The sequence below is a fragment of the Ascaphus truei genome, unplaced genomic scaffold, assembly GCF_040206685.1.
Source record: "Ascaphus truei isolate aAscTru1 unplaced genomic scaffold, aAscTru1.hap1 HAP1_SCAFFOLD_157, whole genome shotgun sequence".
In the NCBI taxonomy this organism is placed as follows: Eukaryota; Metazoa; Chordata; class Amphibia; order Anura; family Ascaphidae; genus Ascaphus; species Ascaphus truei.
The window spans coordinates 432804-459534 of record NW_027454460.1 but is presented as its reverse complement, the minus strand read 5'-3'; positions in this window follow the sequence as shown (position 1 = coordinate 459534).

Genomic DNA, 26731 nt, shown 5'->3' with positions numbered 1-26731 from the left:
AGCCACAGCCACACATGGGGGAGTGTTCAGTCTGGGGAGAGGTGTGGCTGAGGCTGCAGTCCTCCAAGACAGCTCTATGCTGTATTGCCAGGGATTTAGACCTAGACGTCTGACGTCACTAGGGGGCGCCATGTGGTAGCTCTGACGTCATCAGGTGGGCGTCAGCATCCTGGTTATGTGGCAGAGCCGGGAGGGGTGAGTATCAGGGGGGGTGGTATATATTGTGACTGTTTCTTGTGTTTGGTAGCCTTCACCTTGAGAAAGGCTGTATTTGACTGCCGAAACGTTGGACTTTATGGCATATTAAACCTCCTTTGAATAAGACCGTGTGCCTGCTTCTTCTTCTTTGTCCGGCTACAGGAAGGGTCAGGAGACAGGGAGGACAGAGGCAGGAGAACCCCATCTGGCTCCGGCCTTGCCTGTCCCTACGAATACAAACATACAACCCCTCACTGAATAACATAGCCCTAACCCCATGTAATAATCCTGGGTGTAAACAAAATAATGGTTTTATGAATATTGTAATGGTTTATTAGGGACCTAGGAGGTGGCCAGTGGGGCTGTTATGTGTATTTGTGTTTATTGTGGGTAGCGGGGGTGGGTGAACCGGGTATTGGCCCCAAGGATGGGTGTTTAGGCCTACCGGGTGGGGGGGTAGTGGGAGGGGTTAACCCCTTCATTACCTTAGCGGTATTAACCGCTAAGTTAAAGAAGAGGTTAAGTCATCCCCCAACCCCCTGGCAAGGCCTAAACACCCAGCCAGGGCCAAATACCACCTTCTCCCACCCCCGCTACCCACAATAAGCCTGGCACGGGTGTATAACCCCTTCATTGCCTTGGCGGTAATGAAGTTGCCTGTAAATGCATTTTTTATGCATGGGATTCATGCCGGGGTTCTCTGATGCTGATATTAATGGATATCAGCTCCGGGATACATGCATTTTATTTTCATCGCAGCTTCACCCCACCTTCTTGCCTACTTTTGTGGCGGGACAATTTGGAGAAGAAACAGCAATTTTAAAGTGGCTGATCAGGGCTTATAGAATTGAGCGTGTTTGAAAAACTGGCGATCAGTGCCGAAAAGTGGCTTATCACCGCGCATCTGCAGATTTTATTTATTTATTTATTTTCCGGCAAAAAAAAAACGGTTATTTTTGCTCTAATCGCCAGCTTCTCTGGGCTTACTGAATCGCTGTAGGCGATTACTGCATGAGGGCCTTAGGGAGGATTTGTTCCTGTAAAGTACACCTAGTTTGGCATAGGATTTGGATGTCAGGGTATCAATGTGCAACCCAAATGTTAAATGGGAGTTGAACTATATGCCCAGATATTTCAAACCAGTAACAGGGGCTAGGATGGTATTAGAGCTGGTTTTTATCTGAAGCTCTGTGGTAGCTTTAGCAATTTAGCTCTGGTCCCAAATACCATTGTTACAGTCTTGTCAGTGTTTAAAATCAGTTTGTTTTGGGAAATCCAGTTTCAAGTCTCAAAAAATCAGATTGAAGTATGTGTTCAAGGTCAGAGAGGCGAGGGCTGCGTGCATATAGGATAAGATCTAAGGCCTCTCACAATAACCCGTTAGGAATATAAATTCCTCATCTATCCGACATAAGTATAAAATATACTCTACCTAGACCCCTAATACAGAGTTACCCACCTTATACGGGAGCAGCTGCCAGACGAGTATAGTAAATGTATCTTATTTCTTTTGCCACTGGAAGGCAGCGTGGAGTTACACGGAGTGGCGCCCGTAAGGACGACGTGCCAGTTAGGCGGAAGGAGACGCGCACACACTTTTATGTGACACGGATATATTTGGGGAGGGATTTTGTAGTCTGAGTGAGAAAATTGATATTTTGTCACAATGGAAAAATGGAAAAATTAACCATTTAAATATGCACAGATTTTATCCCACTTTTGGAAATTAGGGATGTTGCCTAAAAGTTTGAGAATGCATAAAGTGCCACCCCTGGGCTTTAATGAAGCAGCATTTGTGGGATAAGGGGAACAGCATTCTGTATAAAGGTATTTTGGGCTCGATATAAATAATTGAAGCCAAAAACTAATATTAAGGGGCCTATGCAGAGAGCAGCGCGAACGGAAATTTCGGCGTTTTTAGCGCTATATGGCTATAATAAGGTTGGAAATGTTAAATGGGAGTTGAACTATATGCCCAGATATTTCAAACCAGTAACAGGGGCTAGGATGGTATTAGAGCTGGTTTTTATCTGAAGCTCTGTCATTGGCAGCTTTAGCAATTTAGCTCTGGTCCCAAATACCATTGTTACAGTCTTGTCAGTGTTTAAAATCAGTTTGTTTTGGGAAATCCAGTTTCAAGTCTCAAAAAATCAGATTGAAGTATGTGTTCAAGGTCAGAGAGGCGAGGGCTGCGTGCATATAGGATAAGATCTAAGGCCTCTCACAATAACCCGTTAGGAATATAAATTCCTCATCTATCCGACATAAGTATAAAATATACTCTACCTAGACCCCTAATACAGAGTTACCCACCTTATACGGGAGCAGCTGCCAGACGAGTATACAGTAGTAAATGTATCTTATTTCTTTTGCCACTGGAGGGCAGCGTGGAGTTACACGGAGTGGCGCCCGTAAGGACGACGTAAGGCGGAAGGAGAAGCGCACACACTTTTATGTGAAACGGATATATTTGGGGAGGGATTTTGTAGTCTGAGTGAGAAAATTGATATTTTGTCACAATGGAAAAATTAACCATTTAAATATGCACAGATTTTATCCCACTTTTGGAAATTAGGGATGTTGCCTAAAAGTTTGAGAATGCACAAAGTGCCACCCCTGGGCTTTAATGAAGCAGCATTTGTGGGATAAAGGGAACAGCATTCTGTATAAAGGTATTTTGGGCTCGATATAAATAATTGAAGCCAAAAACTAATACAGCTAAACCCCGTTATAACGCGCCTCGTTATACCGCGATTCGGTTATAACGCGGTTTTCCCGTGGCTCCCGTTTTTAAAAAAAAAAAAATAAATACATTTTTTTAATTTTTTAAAAAAAAAAATTTTTACATTTTTTTTTTTGCACACTGCACTCACTCACTGCACACACACTGCTCATTGCTCACACTGCCACACTGCACACACACTGCACACTGCACACACACTGCTCATTGCTCACACTGCACACACTCACTGCACACACACTGCTCATTGCTCACACTGCCACACTGCACACACACTGCACACTGCACACACACTGCTCATTGCTCACACTGACACACTGCACACACACTGACACACTGCACACACACTGCACACACTCACACACACTCACACACACTCACACACACTCACACACACCCACACACACTTACGCACACTTACGCACACTCACGCACACTTACAGACACTCTCACACACACACACACACACACACACACACTTACACACACTTACACACACTTAGACACTCACAGACACTCACACACACTTACACACACTCACACACACTCACACACACTTAGACACTCAGACACTCACAGACACTCACAGACACTCACAGACACTCACACACACTTACACACACTTACACACACTTACACACACTCAGACACTTACACACACTCACAGACACTTACACACACTCACACACACTTAGACACACTTAGACACACTTAGACACTCACAGACACTCACAGACACTCACACACACTTACACACACTTACACACACACTCAGACACTTACACACACTCACAGACACTTACACACACTCACAGACACTTACACACACTTAGACACTCACAGACACTCACAGACACTCACACACACTTACACACACTTACACACACACTCAGACACTTACACACACTCACAGACACTTACACACACTCACACACCCATATACACACACACACACACTTTCTCTCCCATATATACATACACACACACTCTCTCACTCTACACAGACGGGGGGTGGGGTCGGAGCAGAGGAAAGGCCGCGACCAGCACCACCACCCGCTCCCCCCCTCCTCCCGCGCAGGCAGCGGGAGCACCGGGGACAGCGGTGGGGAGAAGAAACCCCCCGCTACAACCTCCATGCAGGCAGCGGGATCTCAGGTAAGCGGCGACCTGAGGGACATCCCCACTCCCATCTCCTGCCCCGCGGCCTGTCCCGCGGTGACAGGGGGAAGCGGGGACAGGAGGGACATCCCCACTCCCATCTCCTGCCCCGCGGCCTGTCCCGCGGTGACAGGGGGAATCGGGGACAGGAGGGACATCCCCGCTCCCATCTCCTGCCCCGCGGCCTGTCCCGAGGTGACAGGGGGAAGCGGGGACAGGAGGGACATCCCCGCTCCCATCTCCTGCCCCGCGGCCTGTCCCGCGGTGACAGGGGGAAGCGGGGACAGGAGGGACATCCCCGCTCCCATCTCCTGCCCCGCGGCCTGTCCCGCGGTGACAGGGTGAAGCGGGGACAGGAGAGACATCCCCGCTCCCATCTCCTGCCCCGCGGGCTGTCCCGCGGTGACAGGGGGAAGCGGGGACAGGAGAGACATCCCCGCTCCCATCTCCTGCCCCGCGGCCTGTCCCGCGGTGACAGGGGGAAGCGGGGACAGGAGAGACATCCCCGCTCCCATCTCCTGCCCCGCGGGCTGTCCCGCGGTGACAGGGGGAAGCGGGGACAGGAGGGACATCCCCGCTCCCATCTCCTGCCCCGCGGCCTGTCCCGCGGTGACAGGGGGAAGCGGGGACAGGAGGGACATCCCCACTCCCATCTCCTGCCCCGCGGCCTGTCCCGCGGTGACAGGGGGAAGCGGGGACAGGAGAGACATCCCCGCTCCCATCTCCTGCCCCGCGGCCTGTCCCGAGGTGACAGGGGGAAGCGGGGAGCGGAGGGACATCCCCGCTCCCATCTCCTGCCCCGCGGCCTGTCCCGCGGTGACAGGGGGAAGCGGGGACAGGAGAGACATCCCCGCTCCCATCTCCTGCCCCGCGGCCTGTCCCGCGGTGACAGGGGGAAGCGGGGACAGGAGAGACATGCCCGCTCCCATCTCCTGCCCCGCGGCCTGTCCCGCGGTGACAGGGGGAAGCGGGGACAGGAGAGACATCCCCGCTCCCATCTCCTGCCCCGCGGCCTGTCCCGCGGTGACAGGGGGAAGCGGGGACAGGAGAGACATCCCCGCTCCCATCTCCTGCCCCGCGGCCTGTCCCGCGGTGACAGGGGGAAGCGGGGACAGGAGAGACATCCCCGCTCCCATCTCCTGCCCCGCGGGCTGTCCCGCGGTGACAGGGGGAAGCGGGGACAGGAGAGACATCCCCGCTCCCATCTCCTGCCCCGCGGGCTGTCCCGCGGTGACAGGGGGAAGCGGGGACAGGAGGGACATCCCCGCTCCCATCTCCTGCCTCGCGGCCTGTCCCGCGGTGACAGGGGGAAGCGGGGACAGGAGAGACATCCCCGCTCCCATCTCCTGCCCCGCGGGCTGTCCCGCGGTGACAGGGGGAAGCGGGGACAGGAGGGACATCCCCGCTCCCATCTCCTGCCCCGCGGCCTGTCCCGCGGTGACAGGGGGAAGCGGGGACAGGAGAGACATCCCCGCTCCCATCTCCTGCCCCGCGGCCTGTCCCGCGGTGACAGGGGGAAGCGGGGACAGGAGGGACATCCCCGCTCCCATCTCCTGCCCCGCGGCCTGTCCCGCGGTGACAGGGGGAAGCGGGGACAGGAGAGACATCCCCGCTCCCATCTCCTGCCCCGCGGCCTGTCCCGCGGTGACAGGGGGAAGCGGGGACAGGAGAGACATCCCCGCTCCCATCTCCTGCCCCGCGGGCTGTCCCGCGGTGACAGGGGGAAGCGGGGACAGGAGGGACATCCCCGCTCCCATCTCCTGCCCCGCGGCCTGTCCCGCGGTGACAGGGGGAAGCGGGGACAGGAGAGACATCCCCGCTCCCATCTCCTGCCCCGCGGGCTGTCCCGCGGTGACAGGGGGAAGCGGGGACAGGAGAGACATCCCCGCTCCCATCTCCTGCCCCGCGGCCTGTCCCGAGGTGACAGGGGGAAGCGGGGACAGGAGAGACATCCCCGCTCCCATCTCCTGCCCCGCGGCCTGTCCCGCGGTGACAGGGGGAAGCGGGGACAGGAGGGACATCCCCGCTCCCATCTCCTGCCCCGCGGGCTGTCCCGCGGTGACAGGGGGAAGCGGGGACAGGAGGGACATCCCCGCTCCCATCTCCTGCCCCGCGGCCTGTCCCTCGGTGACAGGGGGAAGCGGGGACAGGAGGGACATCCCCGCTCCCATCTCCTGCCCCGCGGGCTGTCCCGCGGTGACAGGGGGAAGCGGGGAGCGGAGGGACATGCCCGCTCCCATCTCCTGTCCCGCGGGATGAATATGCGCTAAAGCGCAGCGGCCATTTTTTTTTCTCGCGACCCCGTTAGTAACGCGGTGGTCTCGGGGTGGACCCCGAGACCCGCGTTATAACGGGGTTTAGCTGTATTAAGGGGCCTATGCAGAGAGCAGCGCTAACGGAAATTTCGGCGTTTTTTAGCGCTATATGGCTATAATAAGGTTGGAAATGGCGAGTTGAGTAAAAAGCGCCATTTTTTATTTTTTTTTAGTAGAACTCGCCGCACGGCTGGCGAGAACCAAAATCTCGCCAGTTTTGAAAAGGGCCGTATGCAGAAAGGTACGATCGCCATCTAGGGGCTGTTCGCGCCATTAAAATGGAGAGAAATTCTACAATTAGCTCCGCCAACAAAAGTTGGCAGGAAACTGGAGCTCACCGGCGAGAGTGAAAAGAAAAAAAAAAAACGCGCTTTTTTTCAAACATGTTTCACCAGCGCGCATCTCGCCGGTTGAAACTCTCCATAATCAAGCATGATTTTAAATGCAGTTTTCTGACCTTTCTGCATATGGAGATAAAATCACGCCATTACAGGTACAATTTATTACCAATTCCAATTATTTCCAGCGCTGCTCTCTGCATAGGCCCCTAAGTAAATTGAGAATGGAAAAATATTCAGCACAAACGTACAGAATGTGATGTTCTGAGAGATCTTACAGATGTTATCAAATCCCACAATGAATGTATAGAAAATGTCTGTATAGAACGAGTCAAACAAGAATATGCCAATAAAACGTTTAATTGGGAGATACAGGGGCCACAATTCAGGTCAGTTAGCTGGAAGAAGGGAAGCCGGTCAGCCGGTAGAGCCGGTCAGCCGGTCAGCCAGAAGAGCAGGTCAGCCGGTCAGCCAGTAGAGCAGATCAGCCGGTCAGCCGGTAGAGCAGGTCAGCCGGTCAGCTCTGAGATCAGCATTACTTATATCTCCTAACCTTTGCCCCCAGCATGTAATGCGCAGAACAGCCTGCACTGCATATACTGTACATGAGATACTTAACCCTTTCTTTTCGCTCGACTCTAATCTGAATGATTTGCTAATTGGTTTGTAATTAGAGAGATATTTGTAGCAGAATCCCATGTATGTTCTTTTTACCTTTTTAGATACCGTTTTGTGTAATAAAAGATATGAGATCAGAGGGGCTCCCTGTTTGCACTCGTGTTTTGGCAGAAGTGTATATGTGACCCTATAAATCTCCCTCACACCCGGCTTGGCAGCGTGATACTAGTGCAGCGACCTGGGGAAGAATCACTGAGCTGTTAGCAATAGATACAACGGATAGAAAAGACACTACACATAGGTTGGATTAAAGAGAGTATTTTATTGAAATAATGAATCTCTTTGCTGGGAGGGGCCTGCAGCACATTGCAGAGCGATATAGTAACACGCAGAGCAATGCACTGCAGGCCCCTCCGGCAGCAAAGGAGTGAAGACCAATGCAGGGTGTATAAAGATCTCACTGATAATTCATGCACAAAGGGCTGTTTGTTGCTGTGATCCAGAGGAAGGCGAAACATAACCCCTGCTGTGCAATGGGGGAAAAAAATTCCTTCCTGACCCCATTAAATGGCGATCGGATGGTCCCTGGATCACTGCGCAGTGAGATCAGATGGAGCAGCACAGATCAGCGTTGTTATACACAGGGGCACACTCAGTATATAGAGATGCGGGTGATGGGGCCCTTGTGCCCCTGTGTATAACTCACCTGCTCCCCCATCCCCCTACATATCTATCCCATTCACCCCTTTTCCTCCCGCATACCTCGCAGGGCCGGCCGGCCATTAGGCGGTCGCCTAGCGCGCAAAGGTCCTAGGGGCGCATTAATAATCATTATTATTTTTTCCTCTTATTATTTCTAATTTATTTATCTTTTTTTAAAAATTATTATTCTTTTTTTTATCCAGTATTTTGGCGCCCTTTTATTTTTATTTTGCGTCGCGCTGGGGTGCGGTCGCACCCCCTGCAGCCCCGATAGCTACGCCACTGTTTATTTTATTATTTTATTTATCTTATTATTTTTTATACAACTGGGGCACACATTTTAAGTTTCGCCTGGGGCGCATGAAACCCGTGCTCCGGCCCTGCTCCTTGTTCTCTCTCACCCTCTCACGCCCAATATCCCAATCTCCCTCTAGTACCTGCCCCTCCCGCAGCCTTCCTGATCTTATCTGCCTCTCCTGCGGTCAAACCAACTTCTCAGGGCCCCTAGAATACCCCTGGATCTACGCCCTGGCTCCTCTGCTACCTGCTCCCGGGGTCTGCTGCTCCGCCTAAAAAAGGTGAAGCAGCAGATCTGTCCGCACCTCTCGTATTCTGCTCCCTGCTCCCGGGGTCTTCTCCTCCGCCTAAAAAAGGTGAAGCAGCAGATCCGTCCACACCTCTCGTATTCTCCTAGGCCATCGTCCACCACGTCGCCAGACTTGACATCCGCTTCGTCGTCTGCCTCATCGGCCGCCTTGTAGCCCACCTCTTCGCACCACTTGACGCCCGCTTTATCGTATGCCTCGTCGTCCGCCTCGTAGCCCGCCTCGTCGTCTGGTGGCACAAAGGGCACCACCTTCGTGCGTGTCCTGATCTGCAGGAGACATGAAGTGTTTGTAACCAGGGACAGTGATACTCTGTATCGCAAGAGCTCCTGTGCCACTTATACCCCCTCCCCAATACCACGTTATACCGCCCTCCACAGGGCAAATACCCGTTATACCCACCTCCCCAGGCTCAGTACCCAGTTATACAACCCTCCCAAGGCCCAGTACCCTGTTATACAACCCTCCCAAGGCCCAGTACCCTGCTATACGCCCCTCCCCAGGCCCAGTACCCGTTATACCCACCTCACCAGGCTCAGTACCCAGTTATACAACCCTCCCAAGGCCCAGTACCCAGTTATACAACCCTCCCAAGGCCCAGTACCCTGCTATACGCCCCTCCCCAGGCCCAGTACCCGTTATACCCACCTCACCAGGCCCAGAACCCGTTATACCCACCTCACCAGGCCCAGTACCCATTATATACCCCTCCCCAGAAGGTCATGTTTCTATTTATCAAAAATACATTGAGTTACCTCTGGTTTTCAAGCATGTCCTGGGGGAGTTATCACAGAGACACAGAAACGTCGCTGAGTTTGGTGAGTAACTCCCTTAAACTCTCAGCAGTTGAATTCCCCATTAGGCGCTTAATGCGTTAAAAACAAGCGTTGCTATTTCTTTGCATGAAGTTGCAGGTAATTGGAAGAGTTACACAGTGACGGCTATTTCATCACTCACCTTCTTCCATCGAATCGGTCTTAGCGGTAGTGATCTCAGTATTATTTCCTCCTTCACATCGGATATCCATATCCATTCTTCGCCTCTGATCTGTATGCAAGACAATGCTTTAAGACAGGGTTGCGCAACCTTTTTCCCCTGCTCCCCCCTCCACCCTCCCCACCTTGTCTCCGACGTTCTGATGTAACGACGTCATGTGATATCACGTTGCTATGGCAATGCCACATCATGTGAGGCTCGTTGCTGTCTCCAGAAGCCGCCGGAGACAAGGAAAGGGAACTTACAGAGGCCTTGCGCGCGATTTCCGGCATTTAATTTAAATGCTGTGGGGAAGAGCGAGGGGCCACTGTAAGCGCCGAGCCCCTCCTCCCCAAGAAAATGTCGCACCCCTCGATTTGCGCACCCCTGCTTTAAGAGATATTCTGGGACCCTCCAACTCCTCCATCGGACCCTTCCTCATATTGACTGACCTTGCAGTGCTCTGCACTGACTTGCACTGACCTGCTATGATGCCTCTCAAAATACCATGCTAACTCATTCTGAACATACATGTGTCCTTTCTACATGTTACTCAGCTTGTATGGGCCACAGACAGCTTTCCCGGGGTCCAGGACTAGTTGCCACCGGGGACACTCACCCATGGGTCGGCGACCTTGCGAGAACCCACCCCCCCAACCTGTTTTCTCTTGCATTGCCATAGAACCAACATTTCAGCCTGCTGGCCTTTCTCAGGTAAAGTGGCTAAACCCACTAAAGCCAATAAAGAAAGGCCAGCAGCCGAAACATTGTAGTCTGTGGCACAATAAATTATCTTTTTTTATTCAAATCCGTGTGCCCTTTTCCATCAATCATATTGTATCCATTGGACGAAATGCCGGTCTTCCCTGAGACTAAGGGGCACCGGTAAAAGTATGACTAATTGTTTTTTTTAGTGTGCAGCAAATCCCCATCATTTTTGCGTTCTCTTGCTCTGCCCCAATCTGACACACCACCTTGCTCTCTCACCCCCCTCTTACACTCCCGCGTCACCCTTTCCTTCCCCAAAGGTTGTCCTTTAATCAGATCTTACCCAAATTGTCTCCATCTCCCTTGGAAATGTTCTGTCTTTAAACTGTGCGGCTCCTCTTGATCCGGACTTTCTTAGCTGACCCCTTTAGGTTTCGGCTCCGAGGGTCTAAAAAATAAGCGACTCCGAAAAGATGTGAAATATGCGCACGGGTCCTAATGGGGCACTGAGGGGGAGACTTAAATACTAGTAAATATAATCTACTGTGCTAACAAATATAATCTATTAACTAACAAATATAACTTATTAAACTAAGAAATATAATTTATTAAACTAAGAAATATAACTTATTAAACTAAGAAATATAACTTATTAAACTAAGAAATATAACTTATTAAACTAAGAAATATAACTTATTAAACTAAGAAATATAACTTATTAAACTTACAAATATAATCTATTTAACTAAATAAATATCTATTAAACTAAATAAATATTCAACTAAATAAATATAATCTACTTCAAAACAATACAATAAAAAGCTGGAGAAATGATACGTTAACCAAGCCACAGATTTGATGCCAATGAGCGTTGAACTCCTTGCAGATCCACCGTCAGCTGGTTGTGGCAGAAAGTGGTGACATGCAGTAGAACAGAGTGGTTGAGCTGTAACCACGGCAGTCAGGTCAGAAATCAACACAATATTTTTTGAAATTTAGAATGAGAATGTTCAGTATGTCACATTCTGGGCTCAGACCCTGAGTCCTGTCACATGTTAGCAGCTTGTGATAATAGAAAGTATCCATATACTGGGATGTGATAAGAGACATTATAGTCATTTTATACTGGGTCCCATAACCTGCTTTATATGAAGTATCATTTTACACTAGTAGAGATGTTACATTTTGAAAAAATAGCGCTTCTGGCGACAATGTTCATTTTCTCTACAAATGATAAATGAAAAAGTTGGATAAAACGTTATATGTGTGTGTGCGCGCGCAATATATATATATATATATATATATATATATATATATATATATATATATATATATATATATACTGTAAATATTCCTGTATATTCATTTGCATGTCTTAGACAGGTCTGCAACCCTGTCTTTCACCATTATCTTTAACCTTAATAGTCGTATATATATATATATATATACACATATATATATATATACATATATATATATATATATATATATATATATATATATATATATATATATATATATATATATATATATATTTATATTTTTATATATATATACAGAGGGGGGGTGGAATGACCAAAAGGTCATAATGTGTGCACCTTGCACTATACTAAGGTGAAAGGAGGGAAAACCTAAATATTATAACCTGTGTGATATAGGAACAAAAACTGCAATAAAGTGTATAGGTGGTGCTGGCAGGGAAGAGGTTAATATTGATCAAAAAGATAAAGAAAAGCTCCCTATACGCCGCACTAGAGATCACCTAAATCTATGTTAAAACTTAATATTTATTAATAAACAATTAAAATGTGTTTATTGCAGCAGTAATGTGAACCAAAGTAATTAAAATGATTGAAATAAAAACGGAGAGGTTAGCTGTGTACCTAATAGAAACTGACAGTGTACACTACCGACACACTTTATTGAAGTGTGGTCGGTACCGCAAGCCGGGAAATCTCCCGGCTTGCTAGTGGCCGCCCCTCGGCGTGCCGCGCGTCATAGACGCGCGGTCACGCGTCATCGGGAGCGTGCGCCCCCTGCACGCGTGTCCAGGGGCTCCCCGAGGGAGCCCTGGTGTCCCGCGATCGCGGGACAGCGGCAGGGGGTTCCGGGGGACCCGGCGGACCCGGCAGCGGTAGGGAGAGCGCCCCGATCGGAGGGCGCTCTTCCGCTGCTTCGGCGCGCGCCCGTCACACTCGGGCGCGCGCCAGGCTACTGCTGCGGCACAGAACGGGCAAATGCTCGAATAAACTGTGCCGCAGCAGTAGGTCAAAACCACTATTGTCAATTAGAGTGTCCCACAACTATATAATTATACTAGAGGTGGTAGTGATTTGGCTACAATATTGTGTCATTTGAAAACTACTCCTAGATGGTAGTGATGGGTGTAACCTGAATTGATGTGTACGCTCGGTTTGCCAAGTAGATACAGTAGTGGATCAGGTATACATACACATTTGTGCCAGACCGTCAGGTTCAAAATTTAGTGAGCCTGTGGGTCTGTCCTGGTGAGCAATAGCAGTTGATGCAAGATCACAAAGTATGTGTCTTGTACTATGAACCATGAACCATACAATGATTAAGGAGTAGTCAGAGTGTTGTGCTTCCTAATGAAGTCTCCGAAACACTCTGAGAGGAATTAGGCAACAGACCTCTCCGATATAGCCAGCGTACTAGGTGGTAACGCTTAGCCTGCCCTACATATGTTTCACCTGTAGTGGCTTCATCGGGGGCTACTCCTTAATCATTGTATGGTTCATGGTAAGTGCTGTATGTGGATTATAAAGTGTATATATGCTGCATTCAGGGTTATAAGGTCGTTTATAGAGTATATACTGCATTCACGGTTACGTGCGGCATGTGGAGTATAAGGTGTATATATGCTGCATTCAGTGTTATAATGTGCTTTAAGTGGGTTACATGGCGGGTATAGTGGATATACTGCATTCAAGGTTACGCGCCGTATTGGATTATAACGGGTATATATGCTACAGTCAGTGTTATAATGTGCGGTATTTGGGTTACAGGGGTGTATACGGTACCGCAGTGGTGGTGGCGTGCTGTATTTGGATTATATGGTATACACTGTGTAAGGGGGTCACCCCCGGTTCCCCTGATTTTCCTTTGCCCCCTGCCTTACCCCTGTGGCAGTGGGGGAAGGGGATGGAGACTTCTCCCGGCGGGCACCGCCCTCTTGGTTTTGGCGCGAGCTTCGCCCATGCACAGTAAAGATCGCGCACGCGGTCCCCATAGAAAAGAGCTTTGCCAAGGACTACAATTCCCAGCAGCCTCTGGGGACTGCACTTTCACCCTTGTCACAGGCAGCATTGAAGCCAATAGAGCTGGCAGCTTCTCATGCTGCAGAGTTGCAACAATGTTGTGTGCAGACAGGGTTTCTGTCAGTTGCAGCACGTTAGGCAGTCAGGAAGAGGCAGACAAGGGAAGGAGGTAGGGTACGGGAGAGAGGGATCCCCTGTACTAGCCAGCACCCCCTTGGCCCAAGATAGCTCTAGTTATCCCATATAGTGAGTGTTGCCAGGGATGCCCTAGAGTAAGGGACCCTGTCACTCAGGTTAGTCAGTTGTTAGTGGGAGTCAGGACTGGGCCTCGTTAGGGGAGTAGGCAGACGCTTAACCCCTTAGGCCCCAGATAGACTCTCCCTCTCCAGTGTATGGTGTATGTAGGATTGGTTGCTGTGTGTTGTCGCTGCATGTGCTGGGCGCAGTGTGTGCAGCGTGTGTGGATGTCTGCAGGCTGACGGTGTTAGCTGTGTGTCTGCTGCAGGCTGTTAGTATCTAGGAGTAGCGAGTAGCTAGATGTTAGGGAGGATTAGGGACTTGGGTAGCTAGGGGAGTGGGGCAGGGTATTACTCCGCAGGCCCTAGGAGATTTCCCCAAGCCACCCCAGGTTGCGGTTCATCAGGGACAGGCCCTAGGTTAGGGTTCCTGTCACGTTAGGGTTAGTTAGGGATAGATAGGGATAGCGGCGGTTGCTGTTCCCGTGATTCGGTTGCTGTTACCGTGAGACGGTGGGACCCTCGTTGGGGTTCCTGGAGAAGTACCTGGATAGGATCAGACGGATGCATCGCACGTCTGACCCTTTGAGAAGAGTGTTGCAGGCCCGAGCATCGGAGTGCTCGGAAGGTACCTCTGAATTATATGTGCACCAACAGGCCTATTAGTTCATAGTGACTGCGCAGTCACCCACGACCTCCGTAGGAGTACGGGACATTGGGTGTGGGGGATTACAGGACAGTGGGTGGGAACGCCAGACATTGGGCCTGAGGTGATAAGGTTATGATGTTATGTAATGTGTGATATGTGTGTTAGTAAAGTCATATAGTTAATATACATGCTGTCGTGTAAGTGATTATTATTGTGATTGTCCTGCGAGGAACCACTCCTCCTCTGGTGGGAGCCATCGCAGGTGGAGGCGCTGTACCGAGAAGATGTTGTAAGTGATCACCCCTAGTATAATTACCCCAGGTTCCCCGTGGCGGAAGCTCAGCCCTCCTGTGAGCCAACAGGTAATGCACCACACCTGAGTAACCTTGTATGTTCCTACACCTCCATAGTATAATCTGCGATTGGGGGGGGGAATACCCGTTACAACTGCAATCATGGTTACGTGCTGGGTTCTGAATATAATGTTTATAGACCACATGCGCGGTTACATGACGGGTTCGGATTATATGGTGTATATGCTGCATGCTTGGCTTCGGGCTGTTGCGTGGAGCATAGGGTGTGCGTATATACTGCCTTTGGGGGTCATGTGCTGTTTTGGTCCAGCGTTACATGCTACATTCAGGACGACGTGGGGTATACGGTGCGTTATGCTGCAGGCAGAGGTATAACGCGTGTAGGGGTTAATTTCACTTCCTGTTCAGCGCAGGCCCTGGTAGGGCATGGGTAATCCCTCTTCCTGTTCAGCACTTGGCTCCCTCTATCGTATGGGTAATCCCATTTCCTGTTTAATATACGGCCCTGCGGTTGTATGGGTAACCCCACTTCCTGTTCAGCACATGGCCCTGCTATGGACGGGTAACCCCCCCACTCACTGTTCAGCACAGGGCCGCATGCCACCGGGTTTGGTGTGTGTGATCCCACTTCCTGTTCAGCGCATGGCCAGGGATGGTGCGGGTAATCCCACTCCCTGACTGGGCACGATCAGGAAAATATGCTGGTATAGCAAATATGCATGCGGGAAGGGGGTAAAGGGGCGGTTGCAAATAGCAGGCCTAACGCCCCTTCTTCGGTTAGCAGGAGGTCCCATGTATCGCTGATAACATATCAATTCATGTTTCTTTCAGTCAGTTTCGGTACCTCGTGCGAGTAGCAATTCAGTTTTCATCCGGATCGGATCCGCCTCCGTCGACCCTCGATACTTCCCATACTCACAGAAAAACCCAGTAGACGGAACACATAGTTAAATCACGCAAATTGAAATGACACTCCCGCGACACTTAGCGCATCAATCAGAATGTACTTCGTAGACAAAATCATACAACTGCAGGCTGACGCGCGAAGCAAGGAAGAAGGCTGGTTCCAGAGGCAGCTGTTGATGCTCATGCACCGGCAGAGTCACCAGCAGTAGTGACACCAGCGATAAGCGCAGCGCCAGTTCTAGCAACGCTAATCGCATCAGCAGCGGCGATAGCTCCAGCTATAGCGACAGTCGTAGCGCCAGCATTGGGGGCGGCGCCAGCGGTAGCGACACCTGTAGTTCCAGCAGCGGCAGTGGCCGCGGTTCCCCCGCAGGCGGTTAACAACACACCTCTAGGGGCCGGTGGGCAGGCCGGGCAAGTGGAATCACCATCCTCCACGCTCCCCCTCCCTCAGGCGGCACCCGCGTCAGAGGAGCTAGCCAAGGATAAGAGGATGCCCGATGCGGCATATAAGGTCTCTTATACATCCAGACCTAGCTCAGTGGGCTTGCACTTGCTGAAAGAGGTGAAGGACAAGATATGGGCCGGGGAGTACGTAGATATATTATCTCTGCTACCAGGCTACAGGGAGGCGTTGTCCGCGTCCTCAAAGACGGGGGAAGCGAAGAAGGTGGATGTGGAAAAGAGGCTTTTCCCACACACCTTTCGCAATTGGTCTAAGGCATTTGTTATCCTGGCTGGAGTAATTGGGGAGAAGGATCCCCAGGCGTGCGCCTCGCTCTTTACGTATCACGACATGATCGAGGAAGCACACCACACTTACGGGGGAACGGGTTGGTGGACATATGACCAGTGCTTTAGGCAATCAATAAAGGCCCAAGAGGTGGTGATACCATGGAACGTCAAGGACGTCAACCTTTATTTGCAGTTTGTGTCTGGGGGCGGGGCAGATTCCTTTCGAGGGTGCGGCACCGGAGGTAGGGGGACATGGCGGAATAACGTACCAGGGACTAGCCAGTCGCTGCGCACCAACTCGGGCGTCTGTTGGCCGTTTAACCAGTCCAACTGCACGTACGACAACTGCCGTTTCCAACACATCTGCTCCTTTTGCGGCGGCCGCCACGCCCAGGCAAAGTGTTTTAAGAAGGGCGGTTGCAGGGGGAGGGGCGCAGGGCGGACGTTTGGACGCGAGGGCAGCGACACCAATAATCGTCACCAATTTGGCACCGTGGCTAGCAAGGTATCCCAATAGGGAAGCAGCCCAGCTACTCTAAGCTGGGTTTAAGGAGGGGTTTAGGATCCCGTTTGAATATCAAGCGGGATCTGAGTTTAGTCGGAACTTGAAATCGGTCAGGACACACGGTGACGTAGCTAGGGAAAAGGTCTGGAAGGAAGTCCAATTGGGAAGGATGGCTGGCCCCTTCGAGTCCCCTCCCTTGCCTAATCTCAGGATTTCCCCATTGGGAGTGGTCCCCAAAAAAAGAGGCTGGGGAGTATAGGTTGATACAACACCTATCCTACCCCGAGGGGCCGTCGGTAAACGACGGCATTGACAGGGAGTTGTGTTCGGTGTCTTTTGCAACGCTGGTGGAAAGGATGGGAGAAGGGGCTCTAATGTCAAAAGCTGACATCAAATCGGCCTTCAGACACTTGCCAGTCCACCCCGAGTGCTTTCATTTGCTAGGCTGCATGCTCGAAGGTCAGTACTACATAGACTTATGCTTACCAATGGGAGGGGCGCTTTCTTGTTTTTATTTCGAGACATTTAGCACCTTCCTAGAATGGGTGGCCCGGAAGAGGGTGCAGGCAGCGGGGGTCATGCACTACTTGGACGACTTCCTTTTTGTTGGCCCCAGGGGTTCGGACTTATGCGCTAGGTGGCTGTTCGAATTTTCAGCCCTGGCGCGTGAGTTCGGCGTTCCTTTGGCCGACGAGAAGACGGTGCGGCCAACAACCACTCTTACCTTTTTGGGCATAGAAATCGACTCTGAGGCGATGGAGTACAGGCTCCCTCCGGAGAAGCTGGTCGCCCTAAGCAGGCTTCTCCGCGAATTCATAGCTCTCAAGAAAACATCATTGAGGCACTTCCAGGCGCTGCTAGGCCACTTAGTATTTGCTGCGCGCGTAATGCCGGCCGGGAGGGTTTTCGCCAGGCGCCTCTCCGCAGCAACGGTCGGGGTGAGACGACCCAACCACTTCATCCGCATCACCGCCGAAATCCGAAAGGACTTGACGGTGTGGCTGCGTTTTTTAAAGGATTATAACGGCAGAACCTTGTGGCGAGGTCCCCCATCCAACAACACAGAGTTGCAGTTGTTTACAGACGCCTCAGGGTCAGTCGGTTTTGGGGCCTACTTCGGTGGGGCATGGTGCGCGGAGCGGTGGCCTCCCCACTGGCGGGGGACGCCGCTCATTAAGAACTTGGCGTTCTTGGAACTATTTCCCTTGCTCGTCGCAGTGCGCCTGTGGGGTCACTTATTCGCGAATAAGCAAGTAATTTTTTGGACAGACAACATGGGTGTAGTGGAAGCCGTGAACAATTTCGGCTCACGCTCCCCGCCGGTGCTGTCCCTTCTGCGCTGTTTCGTACTGGCATGCTTGCAATTGAACATAGCGTTCAAGGCTCGACATGTCCCGGGGGTGGCGAATAACATTGCTGATGCCTTATCCCGGTTACAGATGGCGCTGTTTCGGAGACTGGCCCCCGAGGCGGACCTAATCGGCAGTCCATGCCCTGCAGACCTTTGGGTGCTGGCGACGACCCAGTGACCTCGTTGGTACGATCATCGCTGGCTCCGGGTACGTGGCGGGCCTATTCGGCAGCGTGGCGCGATTATCAAAGTCTGGCAGGGGAATTGGGTCTCGACGTATTGGGAGTCGGGACCTTGCTATCATTTGTCCTAAACTTAAGGGCAAGGGTTTTAGCGGGAGGATCCATAGGGAAAAAAGTGACAGGAGTCTCCTTCTTTTTGCAGCTAGAGGGCAAGGGGGACCCAACGAAGGCGTTTATCATCAAAAGGGTCCTAGCGGGTTTAACAAAGGGGACGGCGACAAATGACAGCAGACGGCCAGTGACACCAGCGATATTAGAAGGTTTAATGCAGGCCACAGACAGAGTGTGCCTATCGGGGTTCGAGGCGAAACTTTTCCGGCTGACGTTTGCATTGGCTTTCTTCGCAGCACTGCGAGCTGGGGAGTTGGTGTGCGCGTCGCGCAAGGGCGAGGGAGGGATGCAGTTTGAGGACATAGTCTTAGGGGAAGGGTGGGTCAAACTACACGTGAAAAGGTCAAAAACAGACCAGCGGGGGAGGGGAGCGTGGATATCTTTGCTAGGGCTACCAGGGACTAAATTTTGCCCAGTGAGCACGCTCAGGGAATACTTGGCATGCAGGCCAGACGGTCAGGGTCCCCTGCTCCTTCACGCAGACGGGGTACCGTTATCTAGATTCCAGTACATGCGGGTTTTCCGCATGTGCCTAAGACACCAGGGCCTCGAAGAGGCACAATACGGGACACATTCGTTCCGGATTGGGGCGGCAACGGAGGCATCACGCGCGGGGCTGTCAGTAGCTGCGATACAAAAGATAGGGCGATGGAAGTCTAACAGATACCGGTCCTATATCAGGCCCGCATTATCTGGGATTTAGCGTGCTTGGATAAACCCCCTCATCCTCTTTATACCTTCACAGACGCCGCACCCACTTGGATAATCGGAGACTCGCTTATACACTGGGCAGAGAAGCGGGCTGTCAAACGCCCATGCGGGGCTAACCTCGGGTTGCGAACGGAGGAGGCAAATGTGGTATGGGGGGGAGGTTGGGGGCTGCGGTGGGCTCAGTTGCTCCCGCGGCTAATGGTGATGGGCAGGGATAGGAGGGCGCCACAGATCTTGCTCCTCCACGTCGGGGGCAACGACCTGGCCGCTCGACGCTACTTCAAGCTGGTTAATTCAATAAAACACGACCTGGCCCTCATACTCACCAGTTGGCCAGAAGTACAGATCGTTTGGTCGGACATATTGTGCAGGAGAGTGTGGAGGGGCCATCGACCGACCGCGGGTCAAACTGAACAAGATGGTGGGGAAGTTTGTGATGCAGTGTGGGGGATGGCAGATCACCCATCACGAGTTTGACTACAAGTCAACCGGCCTGTTCCGGGCCGACGGCACACACTTATCCGAGATAGGGGCGGACTTGTTCAATAACGATTTGCAGGAGGGGCTGGAGAGGGTCCTTGCGGGGTTGGCGGCACGGTCTAATTTAAGGAGGTTTAAATAGGGCCGTGAGTGGCGGCAGTTCGGGGGTAAGTGCTTGTCCTTGCCAGATGGGCTCGGGGCGGGCGTCGCCCGGGGGTAGGAGCGATTGGGCGGGGTCAAGCTAACGTGACACCCGGGAACCCACTCGCGACAACGGCCGGCTCTTTAGGGGTCGGCCGGGTACGGGGGCAGCAGGCCAAGGCCTGGCTGACCCTCTGACCCCACTCTGGCTTGGACTAGCGCTTACTCCAGTATTATGATTGTTAATAAACAAAGCCGCGGCCTTTTATACCTCCAAACTGAGTCTGTCATTACTCGTCTGTTATATGTGGGTACCGGTTCGGAGGGGGAGGGGGTCCCTCGCAGCCTCCCTGGTCATGCAGGAGACAGAAAGGTAGATAGAGACACAGACAGAGAGCTACCAGAGAAGGTGTTACATGGGTGAGTGCTGAGTTATTACTGTGACTTTCTGATGCTAACATGACATTAGGTTCTGGGCTCTGCGTCCCACACATGATGAACACCATGACTGTATAAAACTGAGGGGTACATATATGTATATATATATAGCAACTGTAAATATTACTGTATGTTCATTTGCATGTCTTAGACAGGTCTGCAACCCTGTCTTTCCCCATTGTCACCCAGCATACAGCGCTTCCACTGCAGCAAGGGATTCTGGGAAATGACATGCAAATGAGCACTCAGTGCCACCTTTTGTCTCAAGCTCGTATTACACAAGCCAATCCTCAAGCCAATGCATGCTGTTTTAAACACAGCTTTTAGACAGAGGCTGGGATGAGATGCAAAGCCATTAAACCCACTCACAGACATTTTTTTTTTTTTTTTTACGGTTCACATATTAACAACCATTTAGTATCATTTTACAGAAAATAATAAACCGAAAACATCACTATACAATCCTTATATTGCCAAGACAAAAACCAACCCAAAGGCACAAAACCATTCTAAAAAGCCAAACAAAACAACACATTCCAAGGCATCATCTGTGCATCTACTACCAAACACACTCAATGCAAAAAAATATGGTTACTTCCCATTTCTACACGCGACTTTTCGTACTTTCCACAGGACATTTAACATTGCATCTAATTACTTCACGTGTCCCAGCAATTTCTCTAACGCCTCACTGATATGATACGTACTACATTGTATTTCTAATTTTCTTACTTCCTCTTTAGACACCTCTGCTTTTGGGAACTGTACTTTCAGCCATTCCGTTTTTGAAACATTTAACCCTAAGTCACCTGCCTCTTTATTTATATTATTTATCACCTCTTTTACATGCCACTCCCTCGCCTTCCTTTCTCTCTCGCTTTCATAACTTACTTTTGTTCTTCCACTAAGGCCTGCCTTTTCTCCTTTTCCCCCTTTACTTTCCCTAATCTCTCCCCTTTCACCCCCACTCTGTTGGCCTGCCTTTCCATCACTTTCATTCCCACTTACTCCACTTACACTTCCCTGTATTTTAGTTCCCTCCACGCTTATCTGGCTTTGTGAGGACGAGCTATTGCCCTCACTTCTCTCCTTCTCTCTCACCTCTCCCCTAGCCTCTTTTATTTTAACCCACTGTACATGCTCCTTTTTTAATTCTTCATACTGCTCTTTTGTCAGCTGTTTTCTTTGGTACATCAGTTTTTCTAATCTTTCTATTATCTGTTCCTCACTACTCCCCCCATGCTGCTTCCGAAAAATACCAACCCAAAATAGAACATCTCCCACTGCGTCTTCAAAATGTTCCATCTTCACTTTTAGGGTTACTTTCCCTGATACTTTTACAACTTTACCCTCTACACCTTCCTCTCTAGGCTCCCCTTTACTCTGGCTATCCTTATCTTCTTTTGTTTCTATCCCTTGCAGATTTTTACGCTTTTGAGCTTTTTTCCCTCCTATTTCCATTTCCTCCTCCAAGACATCTTGGGGACCTTCCCTCCCCCTCTGTGCATCTTGAAACTCCATACTTTCCGCCCAGCTAGGTTCCACCACACTCAATGACCGTATTTCCCCCTCCCCCGCATCTTTCTGATGCACTGTTCCCGTCTCCTCCCCTCCCCCCACCTCCAGTTTCTGGGCCAAGGAGTCCAGAAAGAAATCTTCCTCTTTTTTCTCCACGATATCACTTATAGAACCCGCCAAACCCTCTATTGGGCCACTTGCTAGCATTTCTTCTCTTCTTAAATCCTCCTCATACATTGCTGTTATAGCCGGATCAAGCCCTCCCTCTTGGGAACTCTCCATCTCACAAATTCCCAGACCCTCAACTGTCTCTTCCCCTTCGTCTAGCACAATGTCCCCTTTTGCTGCCTGGGCATATGTCCTTTTTGTGCACTGCCGTGCCAAGTGTCCTTCCTCTCCGCAAAGATGGCATCTCTTAGGGACTCCACAGTTGGCTGCAGTATGTCCCTCTTCCCCGCAATTACGGCACACAATTCCCGTTCTGGTGCAACCCTCCTTTGTAGGTCCATAAGTGTGGCAATGCCTGCAATATAGAGGCTGTCCCGAGTAAAACAAAAATCCTCTGTCTCCTCTGATATTGAACATGGCCGGTGGGTGTGTCACTCCTCCCGCACATGATGGATCCCATCTGAACCGTACCCAGAAACGTCTGGGGTTTTGCCCCTGGTGACTGGTACCGTGCGCGAGTCGGCGGCGGTGCGCGGAGGCGGCAGCATGAGGAGGATGCGGCGGCCGTATTTTTTTTTCCCCCCCAATAGCAGGATGCCGGGGGCGGGGCTTTAGAGTAGAAGCAGGGGATTGGTTGGAGGTCAGGATTTGCCGGGGGCGGGGCTTAGTATTGGGGACGGATGTAGTGTGTGTGTGTGTGTGTGTGTGTGTGTGTGTGTGTGTGTGTGTGTGTGTGTGTGTGTGTGTGTGTGTGTTCACCAGAAGGAAGGCTCACAGCTGGCAACTGAAACTGCCGGCAGACTGGAAAAAAGCCTCACTACTTCTGGCTCCCTACAGTGGCACTACAGGTAAGCACCATGTCGCCTGTGTGTGTGTGACTGCCCCCCTCCCAGTCTGTGTGTGTGACTGCCCCCCCTCCCAGTCTGTGTGTGTGACTGCCCCCCTCCCAGTCTGTGTGTGTGACTGCCCCCCTCCCAGTCTGTGTGTGTGACTGCCCCCCTCCCAGTCTGTGTGTGTGACTGCCCCCCTCCCAGTCTGTGTGTGTGACTGCCCCCCTCCCAGTCTGTGTGTGTGACTGCCCCCCTCCCAGTCTGTGTGTGTGACTGCCCCCCTCCCAGTCTGTGTGTGTGTCTGCCCCCCTCCCAGTCTGTGTGTGTGTGACTGCCCCCCTCCCAGTCTGTGTGTGTGACTGCCTCCCCTCCCAGTCTGTGTGTGTGACTGCCCCCCTCCCAGTCTGTGTGTGTGACTGCCCCCCTCCCAGTCTGTGTGTGTGTCTGCCCCCCTCCCAGTCTGTGTGTGTGACTGCCCCCCTCCCAGTCTGTGTGTGTGACTGCTCCCCCTCCCAGTCTGTGTGTGTGACTGCCCCCCTCCCAGTCTGTGTGTGTGACTGCTCCCCCTCCCAGTCTGTGTGTGTGACTGCCCCCCTCCCAGTCTGTGTATGTGACTGCCCCCCTCCCAGTCTGTGTGTGTGACTGCCCCCCTCCCAGTCTGTGTGTGTGACTGCCCCCCTCCCAGTCTGTGTGTGTGACTGCCCCCCTCCCAGTCTGTGTGTGTGACTGCCCCCCTCCCAGTCTGTGTGTGTGACTGCCCCCTCCCAGTCTGTGTGTGTGTCTGCCCCCCTCCCTGTCTGTGTGTGTGTCTGCCCCCCTCCCAGTCTGTGTGTGTGTGTGTATGACCGCCCCCCTCCCAGTGTGTGTGTGTGTGACTGCCCCCCTCCCAGTCTGTGTGTGTGTCTGCCCCCTTCCCAGTCTGTGTGTGTGTGTCTGCCCCCTTCCCAGTCTGTGTGTGTGTGTCTGCCCCCCTCCCAGTCTGTGTGTGTGACTTCCCCCCCTCCCAGTCTGTGTGTGTGTGACTGCCCCCCTCCCAGTCTGTGTGTGTGACTGCCTCCCCTCACTACTTCTGGCTCCCTACAGTGGCACTACAGGTAAGCCCCATGTCACCTGTGTGTGTGACTGCCCCCTTCCCAGTCTGTGTGTGTGTGTCTGCCCCCCTCCCAGTCTGTGTGTGTGACTGCCCCCCTCCCAGTCTGTGTGTGTGTGTCTGCCCCCCTCCCAGTCTGTGTGTGTGACTGCCCCCCTCCCAGTCTGTGTGTGTGACTGCCCCCCTCCCAGTCTGTGTGTGTGACTTCCCCCCCTCCCAGTGTATGTGACTGCCTCCCCTCCCAGTCTGTGTGTGTGACTGCCCCCCTCCCAGTCTGTGTGTGTGACTGCCCCCTCCCAGTCTGTGTGTGTGACTGCCCCCCTCCCAGTCTGTGTGTGTATGACTGCCTGCCTCCCAGTCTGTGTGTGTGACTGCCCCCTCCCAGTCTGTGTGTATGACTGCCCCCCTCCCAGTCTGTGTGTGTGACTGCCCCCACTCCCAGTGTATGTGTGACTGCCCCCCTCCCAGTCTGTGTGTGTGACTGCCCCCCTCCCAGTTTGTGTGTGTATGACTGCCTGCCTCCCAGTCTGTGTGTGTGACTGCCCCCTCCCAGTCTGTGTGTATGACTGCCCCCCTCCCAGTCTGTGTGTGTGACTGCCCCCACTCCCAGTGTATGTGTGACTGCCCCCCTCCCAGTCTGTGTGTGTGACTGCCCGCCTCCCAGTCTGTGTGTGTGTGACTGCTCCCCTTTCCAGTCTGTGCAAGTGTGACTGCCCCCCTCCCAGTCTGTGTGTGTGACTGCCCCCCCTCCCAGTTTGTGTGTGTATGACTGCCTGCCTCCCAGTCTGTGTGTGTGACTGCCTCCCCTCCCAGTTTGTGTGTGTATGACTGCCCCCCTCCCAGTCTGTGTGTGTATGACTGCCCTACCTCCCAGTGTGTGTGACTGCCCCCTCCCAGTGTGTGTGTGACTGCCCCCCCTCCCAGTGTGTGTGTGACTGCCCCCTCCCAGTATGTGTGTGACTGCCCCCCCTCCCAGTGTGTGTGACTGCCCCCCTCCCAGTGTGTGTGACTGCCTCCCCTCCCAGTGTGTGTGTGACTGCCCCCCCACCCAGTGTGGGTGTGTGACTGCCCCCCACCCAGTGTGGGTGTGTGACTGCCCCCCTCGCAGTGTGTGTGTGACTGCCCCCGCACCCAGTGTGTGTGTGTGTGTGTGACTGCCCCCTCCCAGTCTGTGTGTGTGTGACTGCCCCTCCCTCCCAGTGTGTGTGTGACTGCCCCCCTCCCAGTGTGTGTGTGACTACCCCCCTCCCAGTCTGTGTGTGTGTGACTGCCCCCCCTCCCAGTCTGTGTGTGTGACTGCCCCCCCTCCCAGTCTGTGCGTGTGTGACTGCCCTCCCCCTCCCAGTCTGTGTGTGTGTGACTGCCCCTCTCCCAGTCTGTGTGTGTGTGACTGCCCCCCCTCCCAGTGTATGTTTGACTGCCCCGCTCCCAGTCTGTGTGTATGTGTGACTGCCCCTCCCTCCCAGTGTATGTGTGACTGCCCCCCCTCCCAGTCTGTTTGTGTGTGTGACTGCCCTCCCCCTCCCAGTCTGTGTGTGTGTGACTGCCCTCCCCCTCCCAGTCTGTGTGTGTGTGACTGCCCCTCTCCCAGTCTGTGTGTGTGTGACTGCCCCCCTCCCAGTGTATGTTTGACTGCCCCCCTCCCAGTCTGTGTGTATGTGTGACTGCCCCCTCCCAGTCTGTGTGTCTGTGTGTGTGTCTGTCTGCCCCCTGCCACTGTGTGATGCCCCTCTCCCAGTGTGTGTAAGTGCCCCCTCCAAGTCTGTGTGTGTGTGTGTCTGCCCCCCTCCCATTCTCTGTGTGTGTGTGTGTGTGTCTGCCCCCCTCCCATTCTGTGTGTGTGTGTGTCTGCCCCCCTCCCATTCTGTGTTTGTGTGTGACTGCCCCCCCCAGTGTGTGTGTGACTGCCCCCTCCCAGTGTCTGTGTGTATCAGTGACAGAATGTATACAGACACCAACCCACTCACCCACTCACCCACGTGTCAGTCAGTCACCCACGTGTCAGTCAGTCACCCACCCATATGTCAGGCAGTCAGTCACCCACCCACCCACGTGTCAGGCAGTCTAACATGTCAGTCAGTCACCCACCCACGTGTCAGTCAGTCACCCACCCACGTGTCAGGCAGTCAGTCACCCACCCACGTGTCAGGCAGTCAACCCAAGTGTCAGGCAGTCACCCACCCAAGTGTCAGGCAGTCTCCCACCCACCCCCCCAAGTTTCAGGCAGTCGAACCACCCACCCACCCAAGTGTCAGGCAGTCTCCCTCCCACCCACCCAAGTGTCAGGCAGTCAGTCACCCACCCACGTGTCAGGCAGTCAGTCACCCACCCACGTGTCAGGCAGTCAACCCAAGTGTCAGGCAGTCTACCACCCACCCCCCCAAGTTTCAGGCAGTCTCCCACCCACCCAAGTGTCAGGCAGTCTCCCACCCACCCACCCAAGTGTCAGGCAGTCTCCCACCCACCCACCCACCCAAGTGTCAGGCAGTCTCCCACCCACCCAAGTGTCAGGCAGTCTACCACCCACCCACCCAAGTGTCAGGCAGTCTCCCACCCACCCACCCAAGTGTCAGGCAGTCAAACCCAAGTGTCAGGCAGTCTCCCACCCACCCACCCAAGTGTCAGGCAGTCAAAGTGTCAGGCAGTCAACCCAAGTGTCAGACAGTCTCCC